At 38.1% G+C, this 21601-nt stretch overlaps 1 protein-coding gene across 3 annotated transcripts in view; it reads left to right on the top strand.

Moving 5' to 3' along the window:
- Nucleotides 1–14: 14 nt before the first annotated feature.
- ERBIN (erbb2 interacting protein) overlaps nt 15–21601 on the top strand; it is a 121498-nt gene continuing 99911 nt past the window's right edge. For 2 of the 3 annotated variants that reach the window (XM_009272479.1, XM_009272478.1), the window contains exons 1-2: nt 15–126; nt 20914–21027. The gene's annotated coding sequence lies outside the window, so the exon portion shown is untranslated. Of the gene's footprint in view, nt 127–146; nt 560–20913; nt 21028–21601 lie in introns of those variants that run through there. The other variant, XM_009272475.2, reaches the window with a different exon arrangement.

The following is a 21601-nucleotide window of genomic DNA, read 5'->3' as shown; positions in this document are numbered from 1 at the left end:
CCCCGGCCTTCTCCTCTGCCCCCTTTCCCCTTAACGCGAAGAAAACTCGATTGGATTTAATGTATTTCCTTGGGGTCGGAAGAAACTCCTGCCTGCTGGTTCTGGTTTAGACGTCCGACAGACAAGGTAAATTAAATGGAGAAGGCTTGGGGAGCAGTAGCAGCAGCAACAACAACAGAAAAAATCCTTCCTCTGCTGAAGGGGGTGGGGAAAAAGGAAGGAGTTCACGCTTCGTTTTGATATCCTGTTTTTGGCCTTTATTTTTCTGTGTTTTCCGCCTTGCACAGTTTAGCTGTCCTTTGTGTTTCTCCCTCTCTCGCCGAAATGTTGTTTGTATGAACGTAGTCGCTGGTTTCATGGGGGCTGAGGAAAGAGGCTGGGGAGACCGAAAGTTTTTAAGCTCCTCGGACACAGAAGTTTCTTTGTTCGGTCGGAGAAGGTATTGAACCGAAACTGCTCGACTCCGTGACTCTGCTGCTTCAGCACCTTCCCTCCCAAAACGATTGCTAACCCTGCGAGTATAATTAACTTCTCGGGAAATAAGGAAGTCCGAAGGGAGGTAGTATCTTTTATTTAATCGAAAGATCTTGAGGCTTGGCGCTGCCTGTGTCAGCCGTTTCTTGTTTGTCTTTCACCTTGTTTTCTGGAATATCGGTTAGTGTCTGGCCGGTCTTCTTCAAGATAGCTATTAAATTTCTTTATAAAGATGTGCCCTCGTAGTCCTCTGTAAATGCTGTCGCAGTTTTTCCCCTCGACTGCTGCCGCCACCTCTCTTCCTCCCCTCCGCCCCCTCTCAGTCCTCGAGATGACGAGTTGGACTGCATATTGTTCAGCTTGTATAGGAGAGGTCTGTATTGCATTCTGATCCTCGGACAAGTTTATCTTAAGAACCTCCATTTAAAAAAAAAAAAAAAGCAAAAAGCTAGCTAGTGTTCTGATTTCTTAAAAGTATGTGCAGTTGAACCTCCGAGTTAACGTAGCCTTGTTTGGTTTTGGTGACCACTTTCTCCTTTATCATTTTTGAAAGGAGTCCCGTTTGAAGCTGTTGGAGGGGAGACTAAATGAGAAGTTTTGGTGTAAGGTTTTGTGTTGCTGGTGCAATACAAGTTAAGTTACTCCAGCTAACTAGTTGTGTGTAGTGAAAGCAATATTGCTCACCACAGATGCATTTCACATGCCCCAAAGAGGCAGTTATTGGTTAGTTTTTTTGTGAAGGCAAGGAATTTCTCATACTGTGAATGTTCAGAATGAGCTAGAAGCCATAGTTCTGTGCTAGCTTATTTAAATTTTTGTTCCTGTTTTTCAAACTCAGAAGCAGCACGTTGGTCAGATAGGATGTGTGTGCTTCAGTCTCTCAAGTGTCTGAGATGTGTTGGTATTTGTGAGGCTTGGACAAACTCGTTTCTGTGCAAAATTTTTAACACTCCTACATACGTAGTTCTTTAGCAGCTTCAAGTAATGTAGCATTTGAGGAAAAAGTTATGAATCCAACTCCATCTGTCTGATATACTGTGAGGAAAAATGTTAACATTTAACTGACCTAAAGTGTCTTCTGTGGCTGATAACAAGTAAACGATTTGGCTTGCAATTCATAGGCTTACCTTTCCAGGCAGCAGTAAGGGTTATTCTTAGGCATCAGAAAGGGCTGAACAAAATAAATGGCAGTGAACTTCGGTTTCCTTATAAGGCTGATGCTTGGCAGGAAAGCAATGAAGTCTAAATAGAGTAATCCTTTTACAAAGAATGATCACTTTCCAAAGCAGTGTTTCAGTCCCAATAATGACTTGAGATTCCTGGGGGGAGGTGGGGGGTTGGGAATTGTAGCAATGCATGACAAATTTAGTTGTAAACCACTATGTTCGCAATGGATGCAATTTTGTTTCTTTTCAGACCTTTTGTGTTTCTCATGATGCACTTGATATTTTTCAATGCCATGTAGAAGAATAGATCCTTGTAGTGGAGCCACAACTTCTTACGCTGGTGTTTTGTCACCATGGTAGCTATGGATAAGGCCCTTTTTAATGATGAAAGTGTAATTCAGTACTGCTTACAGCTAATGGTTATATCATAGAATGCCATTCATGTCATTGACATAATTTAGGAGTTATGAAGGAGTATATTCTTTCTCGAGATCAACCTCCTCAACTAAAAATCAGTCTGACATTGATATTCATATTATGAATAAAATGATTTAAATATACACATGGTAGCTCATGTTGTTTGAAACAACGCTTTCATAGGTACGTGTCGATGGCTTGGGGAAACATTCTTTTGACCTGGCTGTTCCTTGCTTATGAATTAAATTAAGCTCAAGTAAACATCGGTAATTTTAAGTAGGTATGCTTGCAATCAAAGAGCTAGAAGTTACAGCGTATGGCATACTATGAAACATGATTATCATTAGGATGATTATCATACTAGTAAAAATATGAATAGATTTGTCTTATGAATAAGCTGCCCAATAGATAATGTTTGGTATAAATGTAGTGCTATTTAGGGTGTCCATTTGCACATCACATTCATACAGAATTGATGAGGGGGCTCCATGGATAGTATTATTGATTGAGAGTTGCATAGTGTAGTAAGCTGGTGGAGTAAGAAAACAGTGTTATGATTTGTCCTCAGTGGAATTTGTTCAGAGTCTGTAGTCCCAGGCATAAAGAGCCATACTTGGAACATCAAAGCGAAGGGAAGGCTTGCACGTATGTAACATACATTACACCTAGCATGTTAGCAGTAGGTTCTAGAAATAGAAGGGGATGGGAGCAAATTCCTCAACTCAGCTTTCCTGTAGGGGTGTAATGAATCACTGGCTGTCTGCTTTGTTTTCTTGTTTTGTTGTTGTCCTTCCTGCTCCCAAGCAAAAAGGAAAATCTTCTAGGGAAAACGTTACATAAAGAACAAATGGTTGATATGTCATCTTTTCAGCAGATTCTCCCTATGGAATAACCTGATCTGCTAAAGGAGGGTCTGACATTTACTCCACATAGAGGAATTACAAATCTAACCTTTTCTGAGTAACTAGTTGAGTTGATGGAAAAGCTACTCTTGTGGGTATGAAAATAGTAGACTGTATTCCTATGTGAGCATGCAAATGTTGATGGTGACAATTGATATATAGGTAGTTAAATGTGAATCATCTGGAAAACGAAGATTTAGAAACATCGCTATTTTACCTCGTCAACTTTTGAGTAAGTAAAACAATGTCAGACAACACTTTTCACATCAGAATGAAAACATTGAAGGTAACACGTTTATCAGTTTGTGTACTAAATAGTCTGTAGATAACTTCCCCTGCCCCCACACATTTAGAAAGTGCAGTGTTTGTGGTAACCTGTTACATTGCTAGCTTAGTGTCTTGGGAACATCTGTGAAGTCCCGTGCACACTTGTGAGGTATAGGTTGCGTCTTCTACAACTTCTAAAAGTTTAACTGATTTTGAGAGTTTTGCTTAATGTTTTGAATGCATAGGGAATATCTTTCTGTTAGTGTTGTGGCTAACCTGTGAACAGTTCTGTGGCTACTCTCATGGCAGACCCTGGCCCAGTTCTGGACAAGAAGTACTTTTTTTGGTGTGGTGGGGGCTTGTCAAAGCTTCAAACATGGATTTCCCACAGTCCTTATAGTGCTCTTCATCTCTTGGGGAGTAGCTGCAGTGTGCCACTGCAGTTTCCAACTGTGAAGGTGGCATGCAGTGCTCACTGTATCAGCACGGCTGGCACTCTCTCTCCTGCTGAGTAATTATCGATAAAAATTAGTGGGCCTAAATAACACTGCCTAGTGTACTTTAGTAATAATTAATTGTTAAGCAATTCTATTGATTTTAAGGTTATAAAAAGGTGATATATAGAGAAACTTGACTGCTCTGATAACAAGATGGGTATGGGGTTTTTTGAGGGATTTTTTGTTCTAAAAAGATTACTTTATTGAAATACAGCCTTCATTCCTAATTAAAAATACAATGTTCTTGTACTGTGAATAAAACCTTAAAAATTTTATGATTTGAAAGTAAAGATGCTGATTTAGTAGAGATTTATAAATCTCATCTTCTGCCTAAGAAAAATGGAAAAAGTGAATATTGCTATGCTGGAATTGGTAGTATTTTTATTATATAGTAATCTTGGGAAAATTCTGCTTTTTCTGCTGCTCTCCTGTGTTTCTTATGAGTTCTTTTTAAGATACTTGTTTCTCTGATGCTTAAATTTCAGTGCGGGTATTTGGCTTATTACTCTGTTTAGTTTCACCTGTACTTCCCCTGAAGGTGATACAGAAGTATGATGTTTCAACACTAAATCGCACCTTCCACCTTTAAAAATACATCATGACTTTGCATAATTGAGAAATAAAGCTAAACAAACCTCTTCGTTTGGTCTAAATGAAACCAAACTGAAGTGTACTTATGTTGGAGAACATCAGCATTGTGACTAGCTTCCCTAGGGTAGTTTAAGTTGAAAAGTAGATTAGTTCTTTCTGTATCTGGAACTAATTTCTAGATACTTGATACTAAGCGATCATTATACATAGGAACAAAAAGTGATGTTTAAGCAGAGTCTGAGAGCAATGTGAACAATCTTGGCTGCTGTGGCTTTTCTGGAAGTTGTAATAATGTCAGAAGGTAACCAAGCCTTTGGAGCTTCTTGTGTTTGAAGGCTCAGTCTTGTATAGATAAGATAGTATGTACTCTCCTCCACTCTTTATCTACTTCAGTAGATAATGAACGGGATGGCTATACTCTTCTGCACTATTTTTTGGCATGGCCAGGAGAACGTTAGGTAACAAGTCTTGTACACAGCTTTGATTAAGGAAGGCGGGGGAATGCTTTATACCTTCCTCTGTTCTGTATCTGTCCAATGATTAGGCACAGTCTAGACCCTAAAGATTATTTATGATAGTAAGGACAACTTCTGTCCCTGTAAGAGCAAAGCTACCAGAAAGATGTTAAGTGATTCCAAAATGCACAGCATTGTAGATAGTTTCTCAGTTTTTAAGTATCCAATATTAAACACTCTTGCATCTTTTGTAAATAGAACTATGGTTTCTCAAGCTTCTGTTTCACGCTTTTGTTTAATTCAATTCTGCAAGCATAAGGCTATATTATATATGCAAAGTAAAACAACTGCTAAAAGGAAACGTTCTTTAAGATTGCCTTATTTAGATGCACATTGTGAGAATAATAACTGGAAGAAACTGTAGATCAGTATCTTCAGAGTGATCAGTTCGGAATTCACTGGGCACATGAGCTCCGTTTCCAAACAAAAAAGTCTTCCAAGCACACTGAATTCTCCAAGTTTGTATAGTTCAATACGTACAGTGCTGTGCTTCATGTCTTGTAGACCCTGTCATGAAGTTGGCTGGGGTGGAATGAACAGAAATACATAGACATGGTCCAATTAGTGAATGGTCTGACTGTTCTGGACTGTCACACACTTCCAGTGGCAGAAACTGCAGCTATTTGTGTAGAATTTCCTTTCTAGGAACAAACAGAAGGGAAATACTTGTTTTAGGAGTGTTGAGTTTTGTGTTGTCTTGAGCTTAAAATTGCACTTCTGAAGTAGATGGTTGGGGTATAGTTGTCTTCCTGTGAACTCCAAGGGCTCAGTTGCTACTTCTTGTGTCAATTGTCTGGGGCTAGCTTTAGGAGTAGAAGCAGCTCTGAAGTGGTTTGAAGTGTGAGTAAAAGTTACAAATACTTGAAACACTTATAATTCAACTCTTAATTTGGAATGGGTGGTATCTCCCTCTGAAGCAGCCAGGGCCGTATTCTCCTTGGTGGGGAAAGCTCCAATGTTAATAACTAAATTCAGAATATTTGAAGTTCTGTTAGTATGTTAAAGGTAGCTGCAGAAGAATGGTCTTGGTATCTGAAGTACTGTGCTTTCAGTTTTATTGCTGCCTTTGGAGCCTTCTCATTAGTTTTCAACTCTAGTTGGCATGAGAGGTTCTGTAGCAGCTGCGTAGGGGGCTCTGTCTTTCCAGACAGTTCTGGAAGAAAAGTTTCATGTTCTTCCTTAGTCCTCTGTCCCATAATGTGGGGTCTAAGTTTAGTATAGTTGCAGAAATTATTTTTTCAGTCTTCATTGCCCTCCTTGTCCTTGGAGTTTTTCAGTACATATCTTCCAAAATTTCCCACTCTCCTAAGAAGGAGAGGAGAGGGCATAGATGCTTCGAGCTACATCAGTGCATCTGAACAAACCTCTGAAATGCAACGCCACATGCCTGTGAATGTCAGTCACAGGTTCAGTCATCCAAAATGACTCTGCATGTCATCTTAAGTGTTCGGATCGTGGAAAGTGTTTCCAGGCTTGTCTGGAAGACTTCTGGTAGGCTGCTAAGGAACTTTTTGAGAACTGCTGCTTTTTCCCCAACATGTGACTGTAGTTGTCCCGGCATTACTCTCCTTGAAGGGAGAAATGATAGTTTAGAAGATCAACTCAATTGTCAGCAATCTGATCAAATTACTGCAGGTCTTCTGTCTTTACTTACAGGTAACCCTGAGGATAGGATGGAGATTTGTGTTTGAAACTGAATATCGGAGAACTCTTAAATCATGATACTAATGCAAATTAGGTTTTTTCCCCCTCTGTGGAAACGCTATGCTTAATAATCTGTACATGCTTATGCATGCTTGTGGTTAAAACAAACAAAAAGGCTTGGCTGCAGAAGTATTTACAAGGTTGAGGCCTGTATTTTCAGTAAAAGTAAACTGAAAGCATGGCAGCATAGCAGTCTAAATCTTTCATGACTTAAATGCTCTGTAAATACTCACTTTCGTGCTCATGCTGCAGAGTATAATATGCAGGTATTGAATTTACTTAGTTTCCACTTTGGCCTAGGAGGTAGGTATGTATACCTGAAGGAGGAGATGAACATGCAGACAGCTGTTGATGTGCACTGATACCCTGCTGCTGGTACGTTTGCTTGCTGTGGCAAATTAGTCTATGTTGACCTGGAATGTCAGCTTGGTAGTTAGGTCCTTTTAGGAGAACATACTCATTTTGGGTTACTTCTGGTCACATGACCATATGTGATGTTAACCCTGGCACTGCAGGTCATTTAATTTCTGAGGTGCTCTATATTTTTTGGGGGTTCGCAATAAAGTTCATCACTGAGGGAAAAAATTCAGAAGTTCATGTCTTTCTGATTCATAGCCATCCAGCCTTTATACCATTTATTTCAGTTGTGCTTTAGTAAACTTATACAGGGTGATTTATTCGAAGTAATGGAGAATATTAATGAATTCTTTAGTAGATCTCCTTCTGGAAAGAATTACAGGCAGAGGGAATCAAATGTAGAATGCTAGAAAATAACATTTGGAACAAACCTAGAATTTTACTTTGAGGTAATTTTTGTTGGTTCACATATGGGTGTTGGAAAACTATTAAAAACAAGGTGACAATTAAGTAGGAAGAGGAGAAAAAGATGGTTAAACCTGTGCACTTCCATCCTTTCTGGGAATGTGACAGGAAGGGGAAATCAATTGGAACTCTGAATTTGGCAAGCCATCTGGCTCTGATTCTGATGGATAAGATCAGAAACGTTGATATGGGGGAGGGAGAAACTATCAGCTTTCCTATTTTACTGTACTATTGTTTAACTATAGTGCATCTTATTTGTGTCTTTTAGGAGACTTTTTTTCCTGAACAATGTTTTGTAGAGGAAGGGTATTTCTGTGGCTATTAGAAAATCCTGTTCTTCCAGTGCATTATACTTAATCTAGGCGTTAATGCTTTGGGTCCAGTACCAGAGATTTCATCTAAATAAATGAAAATATAAACAATACAATTAAAATAGATTTTACTAGACTTAGGTGAGAATAATTTACTCTTCTGCTTGTATTGGTCTGGGTGTGCTCCTCTATTTTTCAAGGAGCACTTACTTTGCCTTGCTTTACTGAAGCAAAGCGGAAGTGCTGAGGATCATGGCAGTCCTGTGTGCTTTTTGCAGTGCTGCTGTTATTAGAGAAAGACAGTGGAGCAGGCAGACATTTCTGTGGGATTTTCCTGTGGGGGATCTGTGGGAGAGGTATTGTCAAGATTTCAAATGTCCTGTAGTCTTTCATGACATTAGTGTTATTGAATTGGTTTTGCAGCAGCAGCCTGTGATGCCTCAAGGGAAAGATTAAGGCCCTGTCAATGGAGCAGGTTAAACGAAAGTGTTAGGGGATGGGAGAGAAGCATTCTTTAATCAATACTTTTTTCTTACTTCTCTTTCTTACTTCTCGTCTCCCTCTGCATAAAGCAACTGATCAAAAAACAACAAATTGTTCCTTAAACTTTTTAAAACAGTGCTCGCTTTCTCTCGTCTGTCCCAGATGGAGTGAGTCCCTGCCTATTTCCACTGAATTCAAATATATATTTATTCATTTTAGATCCATAGATCACCTATCATTCCATTTGTGTTAAATCTTGACAAAGTTTTAGATTTCAGCTTTGGAGCATGAAATATCTACAGAGGAATAACCTTAACTCAAAATCAGAATCTTACTCATTTTCCCCAAACCTGTAAACTTGTTTTTAATCTTTGAAAAATCTGAAGGGAAGTACACGGTGGATAATTCAAGTTATTTGAAATCACAGTTATGAAATTTTGTGAAATTCCTACATTATGCTATTCAGTTCCATTTTCCTATTTGGAGAAAAAGAGGCTAACATGTTAATAGCAAATCAGTACGGCACTGTCCCACTTTTTCCTTCAGTAGTGTCAAAGTAGTATTGTACCTCTTTTTTTCTCTTGCTGGAAAGCACAGGATGTCAGAAGTAAAGTAACACTTTAAGCTGAGTTATTATTAAATCAACTTTGAATTCAGTTTTGAGGCTATAATTTGCACTGTGATGGGAAGGAAGAATCATAGTTCTACTTAAACCTCCTGTCAGGTGGAAAACTTGTTTTTGACTTTAGATAGTCAATTATTATCTATGTTGATAACAGCACTTTGAGAGAAACTGTACTTCAATTGTCTAAATTCCAAGTAATTCTTAAAGTTTTTATTGTAAGCAGTAAGCTATCATTCTTCCACATCTAAAGAGGCAAAAATACTTTGGAAACCATTCAAGAATAGCCTCTGTTAATTTTGTCATAACAGTTGCTTATCTGATCTCCAAAATGCCTGATGTAGTAAAATAAAAATAACATAAAAGCTCTTTTTTTTTAATCATTATCTGTTGGCTTAGAGGAACACAACACTAAGTAAAGAGAAAAATAATTTAGTACAGAAAATATTAGCTTAAAAGCTTCATTACTGTGTTGGGAGTGAAAAGAGATTATAAATTGGCAAAAATCAAATGCGCATTGTGAGAGCAAAGCTGAGTAAATAGAGGACAAGAATATGGTGCTTAGCCACATGGAAGATGTGAAAAGTCTTGTAGTTAGAACCACAGTTAATGCAAAGAAGAGTAATTCTCGTAGGATACCCAAAATGAGGATTGAATACACGTGTCCAACTCCTCTTTTGGAAGATGTGAAAAGTCTTGTAGTTAGAACCACAGTTAATGCAAAGAAGAGTAATTCTCGTAGGATACCCAAAATGAGGATTGAATACACGTGTCCACATGTACTCTCTTTTTTTTTTTTAACTCTGGTCCTTGAATGTGTTTCCACTTGTGTTCCTGTCACCACAGACTGAATTGTGTAACCTGTCTAGATTTGGTGCAGCAGTTTATCCATCTTACTAGCTAGAGGGTTTTGAGTGTGGTTCCTCCTCCTCCTCCCATGTACCCAACCTCTGCTTGCTTTGTATCTCAAAGTATCATATTGTTTTGGGCCTGCTGTGTTGTTCTGACCTCTGTTGTTTGATCCATCCTAGTTTTAGCTTTTTAGCTAGGAATTCTGGCAATTACTTTTTTGGGGGGCGTGCATGTAAAGCAGTGCATCAGGGGCTGTTTTGTTCTAATATATGGACCACACAATTTAGAAAGCAAAATAATTAAGTAACCTGGAATCTTCTGATAAGAAATAGGTTTGGTTTCCACCCCCCCACCCCACCCCCTTTCTGTTTTTGTTTGTGCTGAACTGTTATGTGTTGCAGATTTGCCTGAATTTATCTGCAGGCAGTTAGATGGAGAATCTGGTTAATAGATCAGAACTTTTCTTGTATATTGAAATACTAAGTATTTACAGCAGTGCAGCTTGCTTGTTTAGAAACCTTTTGGTATCTGCTGCAGATGGCTGCATAGTCTAAGGAGTGGCTTCCTGGCTGCATTGTACATGAAGTGCCAAACACGATGAGAGCAGTTTTGTTCTGGAATGCCAAAATACATTGAATCCATTCAGGAAGCAACATATGTCAATTGAATAAAAATATCACACTCATGTGAAACAGAATGTGGTAGCTATGTTTTTCAAATCTGGTTTCTTTCCTGAATTAAGGGGTTAAAAAGGACTTCTTGTATTGAGGATAGTATTAAATACCAATTGCTGACTTACACTTTCAGCATTTTCACTACTGTTTGTTTCCCCATACCCTTTTTTTTAATTGATTAACATATGCCATAGATGGAAATTGAAACAAGGAGGCTATCAATAGGGACGCTGTATAGGAAAAAGAGTATTATGTTTTACTCCTTGGACATCTAGACCTGTGCACAGGGTTTTGATGAGTGTTTTGGGGGTTTTTTGTTTGTTTTTGATGTGGGGGTTGGGTGTGTGTTGTTTTTTTTTTTTAAGGCTGGTAGCTTATGTGTTTCTTTACATCCCTGTGAGAGTTGTATGTGATTGCTTGATACTGCAGGTAGAAAACCAGGGTTGATGAAAATAAAAATGGGCAGTGAAGGGTGTTGCTTCTGCCCAAACTAATTCCAGCAACTTCTCAAGACAGGAAGTGGGAACATTTAAAACTAATAGCTCCAAATATTGCAGGATTTTATTATGATAAAGAAACAAGCCCAGGGCAGAGCGTGTTTTGTTGCATATTACTTCCTTGTTTGCAAAGGAGGTGGTAGTCACTTTGATTCCTCCTAGTTGGAAGGCAAAGATACAGAAAAATACATGTCTCTCTAGAAGCTGTAATTCCATCTGATCAGTTTCTAACTAATATTTTGCACAGATTTTTCTGATCTGAAATAATTTAAGCCTTGATTTTTATAGGGCTCTTAAACCCAGAGGAATGAAGTATGTATTTTTAAAGCAATTTTGCTTGTCCTTCTGAATGTTGTTTTTCTCTTGTTTGTTTTTTCTCTTCCATCACTATGATTAGACATACAGTTAAAAATTAACTTGGGTGAATTATCTTACGTAAGGTCCTTACTGTTGTTCTGTCTTGTGTAAGAAGTGATAGGTCCCTCAAAGAGGATAGAGTGAGGGCAAGTGTTTTCTTTTCATAGCTGTAGAAGGCATGGATTTATTTAAATCAAATATTTAATAATAAAGTAGCTTCATCTGAAGCCTGGCTGTAGCAGAGGCTATAATTACCATCACTTCTATTTTTTTTTTTTGTGATATTAAGAGCTCAGTTGTGAAGCAGAGTTGGAAGCTTGATATGTTCCTGTCTCCTGGATTGAAAGAAGAGATGCTGGTGTTTCTTCTTCTGTTTTAAATTATACCCTTCCCACTCCCTGAAATTTTTAGCTGTCCCATGGTAATGATACCACCAACTAAGGATGTGCTCATCTGCCGAGAGATGAGGTGTACAGTCCAAAACGACTTCTGGAGTTGCTTGTTTGTGTCTAGGTCCACATCAGCTGGGTTCTCATGTGCTTTAGTATTTGTTCTGGCAGTCCACCTGTCTTCTCTGATTGTGATGTGTGTTAGTTTGTCTGGTCTCAGCCATCTTTGGGATAGTTATGAATCTGTAGAAAACATGTTCAGGTATATAAGAGCTTTCCTCCTTCTCAGCCTTTGTTCTTCTGTGAAGTGTGGTGTTTATCGTCATTCTAGTCACCAAATTTTGTGTTTCATGAAGGAGTAGTTGTCCTTCTAGCCAAAGGGAGGCTTGACCTCCTCAAGCACAATTCATTCCAGTGTTTCTACTCATGTCCCAGATGTCAGTGGCTACAGCACTGTTCTGTAGCTATTGAATTGTGGGAAGTACCAGAAATAGTAGTGCAAAGAAATATTTGATCAGGTCTATGTTTTCCTTCTGTCCTCTTGTGTTTCTGAAATGTACTTCCAGTGTACCATAGCAAGTATCTGTGGGTGTCCCACTCCTCCCCCCACCTTAGAGGTATCTGTTATTTCTCTAGAGTTTGGCCTGGTTTTCTGACATTTTCAGTGTGAAATATCAAGTTAAAAAATTATTCCCAGTTCAGTCCTTGTCATCACTAGTAACAGGTATTAATTTTCAAATGAACTTGGAAATTAGTTCACACATCTGTGTTCAGGTTGGACTTGCTACTATCATAGTGTTAATGCAGTTCCACAAAACCTAATCTGAACACAAAGTTGGTTTTTGCTGTTCAGAACCCATAAATGGTGGCAAATTGCAGTATGTTTGCAACAGTTATAATACGTTGTCTTTTCTCACTGTTTGACCAACTTAAACTCTCATCAAAGCCCTTGCCATTTCTGGTTTTAATAGAGAAGTAAGGCTATGGAGTCTACTGAATTCTTTTCTCTCTTTGGAGTTCATTCCAAATTTTCTGGTAACATCTTTTTGCGCTGTTGATAGCATTGTAGAACCAAGTTCATGGAATTTCCCAGTTTCTCTTCTTTTACCTTGCCATTAAACAGTTGTCTTGATTTTTTTTTTTTTTTTTTTAAATTAAGGTACTTTGCAACTTAATTCTACTCTGTGTGATTTAATTAACCATAACATATAATTGATGTGACTTTTAAAAGCATATTGGCTGTTACGCTTTGTTTCATCCTTTCTTGTGGTTTCTTCCTGAATGTGTCCCTTCTCCTTAGGCTCTCCAAGACATTGATAACATTGACTTGGGAGCAGACCAGAAGACAGATTAATTATTTTTTTTAATTTAAAAAAAAAAGCTGTTTCCATTTCTTCCTATCAGGATTAACACACTGTTAAGTGTGTTTTTTCAGGTCTGTGATGTGGGTCGCTCTTAGTTAATCAATTAGTAGGAGGGGCAGTAGAAGAGGAATTTGGATGAGAAGCTTGTGTGCGCTGTAGAGAGACTGGTTTCATCCATAGCAATTATTAGACTTGCTTTACATCCAAATACCTAAAGGTTAACAGAAACTGTCTTATTACATGGACTTCATATGGCAGAAATAATCTTTTAAGATTGGAAGTAGGGTGCATTCTGCTCTAAGTAATGGGCATCACCTGCTGTAAAGTGGCAGCTTCTGATGCTATAGGAAGCTTGAGGTGCATCTTGTGTATCTTCAGTTACTTTAAGAGCACTGGGACAGATGAAAGATGTATCTAGATCAGTTGTGTATTTCAGGTCTCAATTTTTCTTTTTACGAATCTATTCAGTATTCAGGGTTTGAATTACAGGTTGATAGTCATTGAATATTTTTCTACAATTTTTTTTTTAACTTTAATATTACAATTAGTCCCAACTGAACAACTGAAACTCTTTATCATGAGCGCTTCTTGACAAGGCACCTTCTTGTATTGGTCACTTTGGAATTTAAGAGGGGTTTTTCTTTGGTTAAAAGTAAGTGTAAGTAAATTTTTAACTTACCATGTTGGGGATGATGGTCTGTTTTGTGTATTTTAGTCTCATTCCCTCAAGCCTTTTATAAATGTAAAGCACTGATTTGTAGGCAAGTAATTGACTTTTTGTTGCAAAAACATGCACAGCACTTGCTGAGCAATGGTGTCTTGCAGTTAAGAAGATCACATCCTGTAAATATTTCTTTCAGTTCTGAACTCACAGTGTAGAACACAAACTGCTGACATAGTTATAGTCCAGACAGTGACCATTTACTGACCTGACTGAAGTGTCTTTACTTCTTCTTGGATGCCTGGAGATATTTGGCATGGTTAATTTTTCTTTTTTAAATTATTCCCCCTGCCCCCCTCCCCAAACTTCTTGTCTTCGCTGGTTGATTCTTTCAGGAAAAAAGCCACCAAAACTATGAATCCAAGGCAGACTAAATTATAAAATATGACCCACATGAATGAATTTTGCTGCTGGCATGTGCTGTTGTGAGCATTAAAATATGCTTGCATATGTTTTTTTGATATATCTTTTTCATACTAAGAGAAAAATATCAGTAATAATGAAGTTATCACCTTTACTTTAAAGGAGTCTTAATTCAGAAAGCCTGTGACTAAATGTATAGTCTTACATTCTGCTGCATCTCCTCTAACAGTAGGCAGTATGTTTCCTCTTTCCTTCCTGGGTGGGTCCTTTGCTTCATATGTGAAGACTTGGTATTGAAGGTAAGTGATGAGCAAGCTGACCTAATTAGAAAAAAATTCCCCCCAATATCTTGCAGGGTTAGGCTTTTTTGGTCAGTTACTGATTGGACTCATGGTGTGGTTATGCAAACCCTAGATTTAATAAAAGGCAGGTGTGAGGGCAAAGCAGGGCTTACTCTTTCTTCAGTAGTCTCTAGTTTTGAATTGAGCATAATGGGAATTGACTTGCTTTTTGAGTTCCAGTTGCTGGTTTGGAATAGTCTTTCACTTGATCACAGTAAATGTTGCTCTTCATCACCACTGATTTGATCCTCAATAATCCTTCCATAAAAGTCAGAAGTGCAGTTAGAAACTGGGATACTTCCATAGTTACATCTCTTTTTGGGCAGATTTAAAGTGTACCACCTCCTATCTTTCCTGCTTTTTTGCCATATGCAGTTGACTTCTAGACTTTGGACAGTAGGCTGGGAATTTCATGCCTATCTGTAAAATGGTTTGTAATTGCCGCAGGGGTGGGAAATAACTAACTGTGGTAAGAACTGAAATTGGAAAAGGAGAAGCAGCAATGAAGTCCTTTTCTCCTGAAAGCTACCTTGCTCTTGAGACTTTTGTACCTAGTCTCTTTAGTTCCTAGGGATTTCTGGTGGCTTTATATTTTTCATTGTCTGGAGGGAGCTCTTGATTGAAATGTGTAGGTCAACAGTATTGGAATGTAGGATGCTCTGCTTTCAAATTAGACCCCAAGGCTAGTGTGAATGGAGAGCTGACAGGTGATGGGCAGTGTGAGTAGTAAACAAGTTCATATGTCATGTATTACCACTGGTAGAATGATGGACTCAGAAATGTCTGCCACTGATAGTGTGGGATGCCATTATTGTATTTTACTTTTTCATCTCACATGGGCAATGTAGAACCACCTTCATTCATGGAGGGATTAAAAGTGCAACATAATTTAGGGGGAGGGGACGGAAGAATAGAAGGCATTTAGCTTCATTACTCTAAAATCTGGGAAATTTGCTGCCCAGCTGTGAAGGCGTTGTGTGACCATAGTGTGGGGCCATGTATAGTAGTCTCACTTGGCTGTCCTGCACTCATGAAGTGCAGGTGACAAAGCTTCTGACCTTTCTCTCTTTCCCAGAATGGCCAAGCCTATACAGTAGGGAGGAGGTGGCATTGATGGGCACCTGATTTTTCCTGTGTTGCTACCAGCTTTTTAAGACTCTCTGTTACTGTGCTTATCTCTGCTTATCTGAAGAGACTAGAGTGGAGTGATGTGGAAGAGCACTACTGAGTTTTGTCCCCTTTCTAATAGAAGGGGGAGAAAGTATCCCAGTTCCTATTGTCTCAAATAAAAATCATTTCTTGATATCTGAGTTTAAATTTTTGTTCCCTGCAATGTATTTCTACATGAGAAACATTTAAGTTGAGTTGTGTGAACTTTTTCCTTCTTCATTCACACCAGTGTTAGCAACAATTACTTCTGCAAGAGAGCTTAGCTGGACATTGCCTGCTTGCTGGAATAGTAATGTGTCAAATGGATAGTTTTAAAAACATCCTTAAGCAGATAAGGTATTTCTCATGACAGTAGTTGTCTATTTGTATGTCCTGCTCTTTAATCTGCAAAATAACTGTATTTTCTGGGTGATTGAAAAGTATTTCATGTAGCACCTCAGAGGAAATAGTGATTGCTGGAAGAAAATTTCTTTTCCTAGGGTGCAAGAATGGAAACAAAGCTCAGCAGAATATATTAAGTCCCAAATTATTTTGAATGTTATATTTGAGAAGGTAACTTATGTGTTAGTTTTTCTTTCAAATTACGTAGTACAAGGATTACTTTATCTAGGATTTGGAGATAGTGAATTCTTTCCTTAAGGTAGTTTCCAAATGGTGATCCTCTGCATACCAAGATTTGGTTTCATAAGATAAAATGTGGTGCAGTGTCTTTTTTTTTTTCTTCCCTCACCCCCCCAGATTCAAAATATACTAGGATTTTTCTTAAAAAATGCATTCACAGTCTAGTTAGGAATTAAAAAATGAAGTGTCTCTTGACCTTGCAAATGAGCATGAAACAATTGTACATTTTTTTCATGTTTCCTTCATGTGTCTACTTCATTTGTGAGAGTGTCTCTGTAATAAGAATCTAGAGCATGGTAAATTGGAATCGACTCTGAAGCTGAGGGCATGTGTGCCTCCCCCTCCAAGTCAGTATGTGATTGAAATATTATGAACTGCATTCACTTTTTCTGTTAAGTTATCTTTCTTCTGGATTTTTCCCACTTCAAACACGAAGTAGTTTTGGTTTTTTTATGCTGTGGTCTTGTCTCTTTTGGGGAAGAGTCAGACTTTTGAGGGACTAGAGTCTAGTTTCAGTGCATCAGTCATGTCTTAAAAAGCTGGGCAGAAAAGGTTCATGAAAGATAACTGTGTAGATATTTTTACATTTATTTGTTCTAATCACACAGCAGGATACAAGTTGGACGCTACTTTTTAGGTATATGTATATATATTTATATATCTTGAAATGAGAGGGAAAAATTGATACTTTAAGATCCCTTAATTTTAAGATCCAAAATAGAAATGACTCTGTCTCTGCTAAGATGATGCATTTTCTGGTATCAGTCCTGATACTTGGATATGAACTGTGAGTCTTGCATGCTGAAATTACAGCCACTAGTGAGACTGAGTTTAGTGAGATTAATGTACACTGCTGAAGAGGGTTCCCTTCCTCCCCTCCCCTCAAGTCATTCATCTGGAGAAGAATTTAGGATCCAATGTCAAATTTATGTGTTTAGGATGTGTAAAAACCAGCTCAGCTACTCAACGGCTCACAAAGTACCTGCAAGTTGATGCCCTCTCCTGTCAATCACCTAGCTTCCAGCAATCTGAATTTCTATATAACCAAATACTTTGAAGGATAGTACTTGAGTATGTTTAAGCACTTCTTACTGATTTTTTTTAAAAGTGGAATTAGTATGTGTCAAAACAACGTCTTGCAATATAGGCTAACTAATTTGTGTGTGTTATCCGTAATGTCAAAACAACGTCTTGCAATATAGGCTAATTTGTGTGTGTTATCTGTAATTATATGCATCCTCTGTTTGTCCCACTTAATGGAAAAAATCAGATACACAGTGTTTAGTTGCTTTCAGAAAGTAATTGTGGAGAATATTTGTTAATGCAATTGGGTATGAACTGAATAAATGTAGCTGCTAAATTATCAATTTTGTATGTGCACTCCTAGTAACTGTGTCCATGAATTCATAAGTTCATATTTTTCCCTTATTTTGGACCATGGATTCAGCTAAACGATGCTTAAAAGAAATCTAAATATCCTTTTTTGTCATGTTGACAAAAATATAGAAAGGGAAGAATCATGTAGTCGTAAATAATTTTTTTTCTGTTCCTTGTGAAAGCGAAATGCTAGGTTTTATACATAGATCTACTGATGCAGTAGAACTAACTAACGAATATCTCAAATAGTCTTTTTGATCTCATTAAAACTTAATTAATGGAGTATTTGTAATGAATTTTGCTGCTTTAAGTGATAGTTACCATTGCTCACTGCTATCAGTAATTGCACCTGTATTGCTAAGATCGTGGTGTGATGATGCTTCTTGGCTTTGTGTGGAATGTGTAATGAAATGAGAGAAGCGTCCATTATGATGTCGCATCTGGCATCTTCCTCCAGTAAGTCTAGTCAAAGTGATAGGTGGCCTAGGATTATAACGTAATATTTCTAGTGATTTAAGCATGGGCTTTAGGATACGTTCATTCAAAGTCTGAAGTGCTTGATAGCACTAGTTGATAGCAGTACTAACCCCTAACAGTACTAACACCTTCTTTTTTGCAATATCTAAACAAAATTTCATATAGCTAGGCAGACCCTGATCTTTCATGTTGTAGAGCTATTGAAAAAAAGGAACAACAGTAACAGAGGACTAGAAACAGAGTACAATGAAAAAATTTTCTTCTGTTTTTTAATTAACAACTTTTTTGAAATGCAACATAATTTTCACCAGAGTGGTAGTGGAGTAGAATCCAAGTTGATTGTTATCGTAATTGTCCTTGCAGCCACAAAAATACTTGTTCTCTGCCAGATGTTGTCTGCAAGGGATGATTTTGTGCATTCAGCAGCACAAATCTATCTAGTTCTGAAAAGTCCTGGTTGTTCGTAACTCTTCTGAAATGAGTTTATAACTCCAATGTAATATGGGTGCTTTTTCATAGTGACCTGCCCATCAGGGGTTTGAGTTGGAAAGGGTTCTTGGTGTTAATTAAGCAGCATGTGTTTTAATTAAAAATTAGGAGTATGTGATAATGAAAAAGCTAGAAGTAGACTGTAGCCTTAGTTCTACTTAATTTCTGAGTTACCAAGTTGTGGGGAAAACTTGCATTAGGGGAGGAAGTGTCAGAGCAAAAGATCTTTCTTCTGAAGATGTGTAACATGCTTATTTTCCTACTCCTCCCCAACCCTTAACTGTTGGGGTCTAGCTTAACACTGAGCACTTGTAGCATGTATGCCAGGGTAGTCAATTTTTTATTAAAGAAAAAAAACAAATCTTGAATTTTTGACTTAGTAACAAGAACTTGGTTAATGGACACGGGAAGTATATTGCACTTGCCGGTGGAGTTAAACTGATGTCTGACTTTTGAACTTTTGTAACAACACCTTATTTGTCAGTAGGTGGAGAACAGAGGATGGAGGAGTGTTCCAGTCCTCTTTTCCAGTCCTTAGATAATGCTTAGATAATAATCTTTTATGTAATGATCTGTGCAATTGTCCATTGTCTATATAGCCCTACGGTTACTGTATTCTTTTTCTTGCTACCTGGGATACAGTGGAAGGGTCGGTGATTGAAGCACTAATGGAGGGTAATGCAGAATTCAAGACTTGACAGAGGTAGTCACAAACATGAACACGTAATCTCGAGGAGTCGGCATGTTCAACAGTCCACTGTCTATCTTTATGGATGCCACTTACATCTCAAACTGAACTGAAAGTTTAACCTTCTGTGGAAGACTGCAAGACGAGGGAGAGGGAAGTTATTCAGCTCTTGTTACTTAAGAGCCAAGAAAGCTGCTTCAGTCTTTACATCATAGAGCAGTTCCTAAATGGGCTGTGTATGAAGTGAGTTGCTGGCCAGATACAAACTTGATTTAATACAATACTTATGTTAGTATTTTTAGTCATGCAAAAATTTTGTCTGTAAGTGGGAAAACAGTAGGAAAATTTCAGAAGGAAGGTTCCAGAGCCACCACTATAAGGGACAGCAACCCAAATTTTTTATTCCTGAGCAAGCCAGGAAAGTAGCAGTGCAGTTATCAACCCTGGCATCCTTTAGAGTTTCTAGCTGTGCTGGCCATGGCACCATGGGGAGCTGATACCAGCAGTGTTTTGGAAAAGGTAGCTGAGATCTGTTAAAAAATTGTCTTAGTATGTTTTAAAGTTTGTTAAGTCTCACAGAGTGTTCTGGAAGTGGCAGAAATAGTTATTTCAATGACGTTTCCGTTGCTGCTTTGTCTTAGAAACTTTAGGAATCATGAAACTCAGTTTTGCGACTGTATATTGAATGTTTTATGAAAAGAGTATGCTAATCAGGATTTGATCTCCTGAAGAATCTTTTTCTTTCAGGAAAGGTTCCAGTTATCGACTTAGAAACCTACATGTATTAGGCTTTTTTTTTCTTTTGTGGAATGTATTTGCTGTTTTAAAAGCAGATGACAAAACCATTCTTCTGTAATTTATCATCCCCTCTTACTTCCGTATTTTGGCACCTTATTTGAACTGTCTCCAACAAATGTCATCAAGATGAGGCTAAGGGTGTGTTCCATATACATCTTAGACTTACTGCATTATTCCGGCCTGCTAGCCAGGACCACATAATAAAACTTTGTATCCTCAACATATAGAGTATATGGCAGTACTCCACAAAAGCTCACCAGGCAGAGTAAGCTTCTCAGAAATAGATCCAACTACTTGTAACTAACTGCTTCCACTCTTGCCAATGGCTGTGGCTGTAGACTTTCAATAAAACCTCATGTTAAGCTAAATGAAAGGCAGCTGGCAGGTCCAATTAAAATAATTGCAGCTTTTTTGAAGCCTCATCTGTTGCAAGGAGTTGTATTTCCCCATGAGGGCTGTGGGAGTATTTGTGACAGTGTGGGTGGTATTCTCTTTCAGAGAATGTGCTTGAGACTCACCAGAACAGCAGTGCTTTAAGAGGAAGTCATCCAGTTGAGGTCGTGCACATAACTTCTTGTTGGTTTTGGTTACATTTTGTTAACCTGATAATTGCATTAAAACTCCATTCATACAAGTAACAGAAGGGGAGCTGTTTTGAACTCAAGCTTGCTAGCAATGCATATGTTTTGTTTTTGGCTGGCATAGTAGGAGGAGATGATAATCAGTTCTACCTTTTTTGTGTTTTGGCACACTGCTTTCTCTGTTTGCATTATTTTGAAATTTGGCAGAGGGCAAAAATGAGTGATTGTAGAATGGTGGTTGTGGTGGTGAGTTACATATTACCACTTCTGTGTCTTCTGTGTTTAATTCTGGTATAACACAATGTGTGGATTTGAAACTTAGTTTTTGTGCAAGGCCTCTTATACCTGTCATCTTGAAAACACTTCTTAATTCTTTTTCACAGATCCATGTGGATGGTTTAATAAACTCTGTTCTGCGTCCTGGTGATTCTGTGGTCCAAGTTCAGAAGCTGATTTAGACTCCTATGGTGTGAATTGGCAGTGGTGGAGTGATTCGGGTAGGTGACTGTCCAGGTGTGTTGAAGGAAGAAGAAATGTTTTGGGTGCTCTTACTGTTTCAGTTACTCTACAGTGTACTAATAATATCTTCTCTCACCCTCACATGCAAGAATGACAAACTTTTGTTTTAACTGCTGAATTTGTATTACAGTAGCTTGTAGGGAATATGCATAAGAACCGTGAATTTTGGTTGCTTTCTGGCAAGAAGCGCTAGGGGTATTCACCGCAGTGGCACAGTCTGTCGCACTTGGGTCACAGAACATGGTCTGTGTGTCTACGGTTTTAACATGTTGATATGGCTTTGTGTGAGCACTTGTGTATAGGCACCCTGGCTTCCATTGCTTCTGCTATAATTTTCTGTATTATTTATTTACTTTGAATGCTATATAATGTATGCAAGGTAGTAATGCATTTTATGGTAATGTATTCAGGTAGCTCTGTGCAAAAAATAAAACCAGTTTCAAACAAATACTTCTGCCCTGGGTAAGCTTACTTAGATGCTATTATCCTATCTAGAGAAAGGTTAATATGATTGGGTTTTTTTTTTTTTTGTTGGTTGGTTTTGGGGGGTTG

Source organism: Aptenodytes forsteri, unplaced genomic scaffold (assembly GCF_000699145.1).
Source record: "Aptenodytes forsteri isolate BGI_AS27 unplaced genomic scaffold, ASM69914v1 Scaffold92, whole genome shotgun sequence".
NCBI classification, from domain to species: Eukaryota; Metazoa; Chordata; class Aves; order Sphenisciformes; family Spheniscidae; genus Aptenodytes; species Aptenodytes forsteri.
This window is presented reverse-complemented; position numbering and strand designations above follow the sequence as displayed.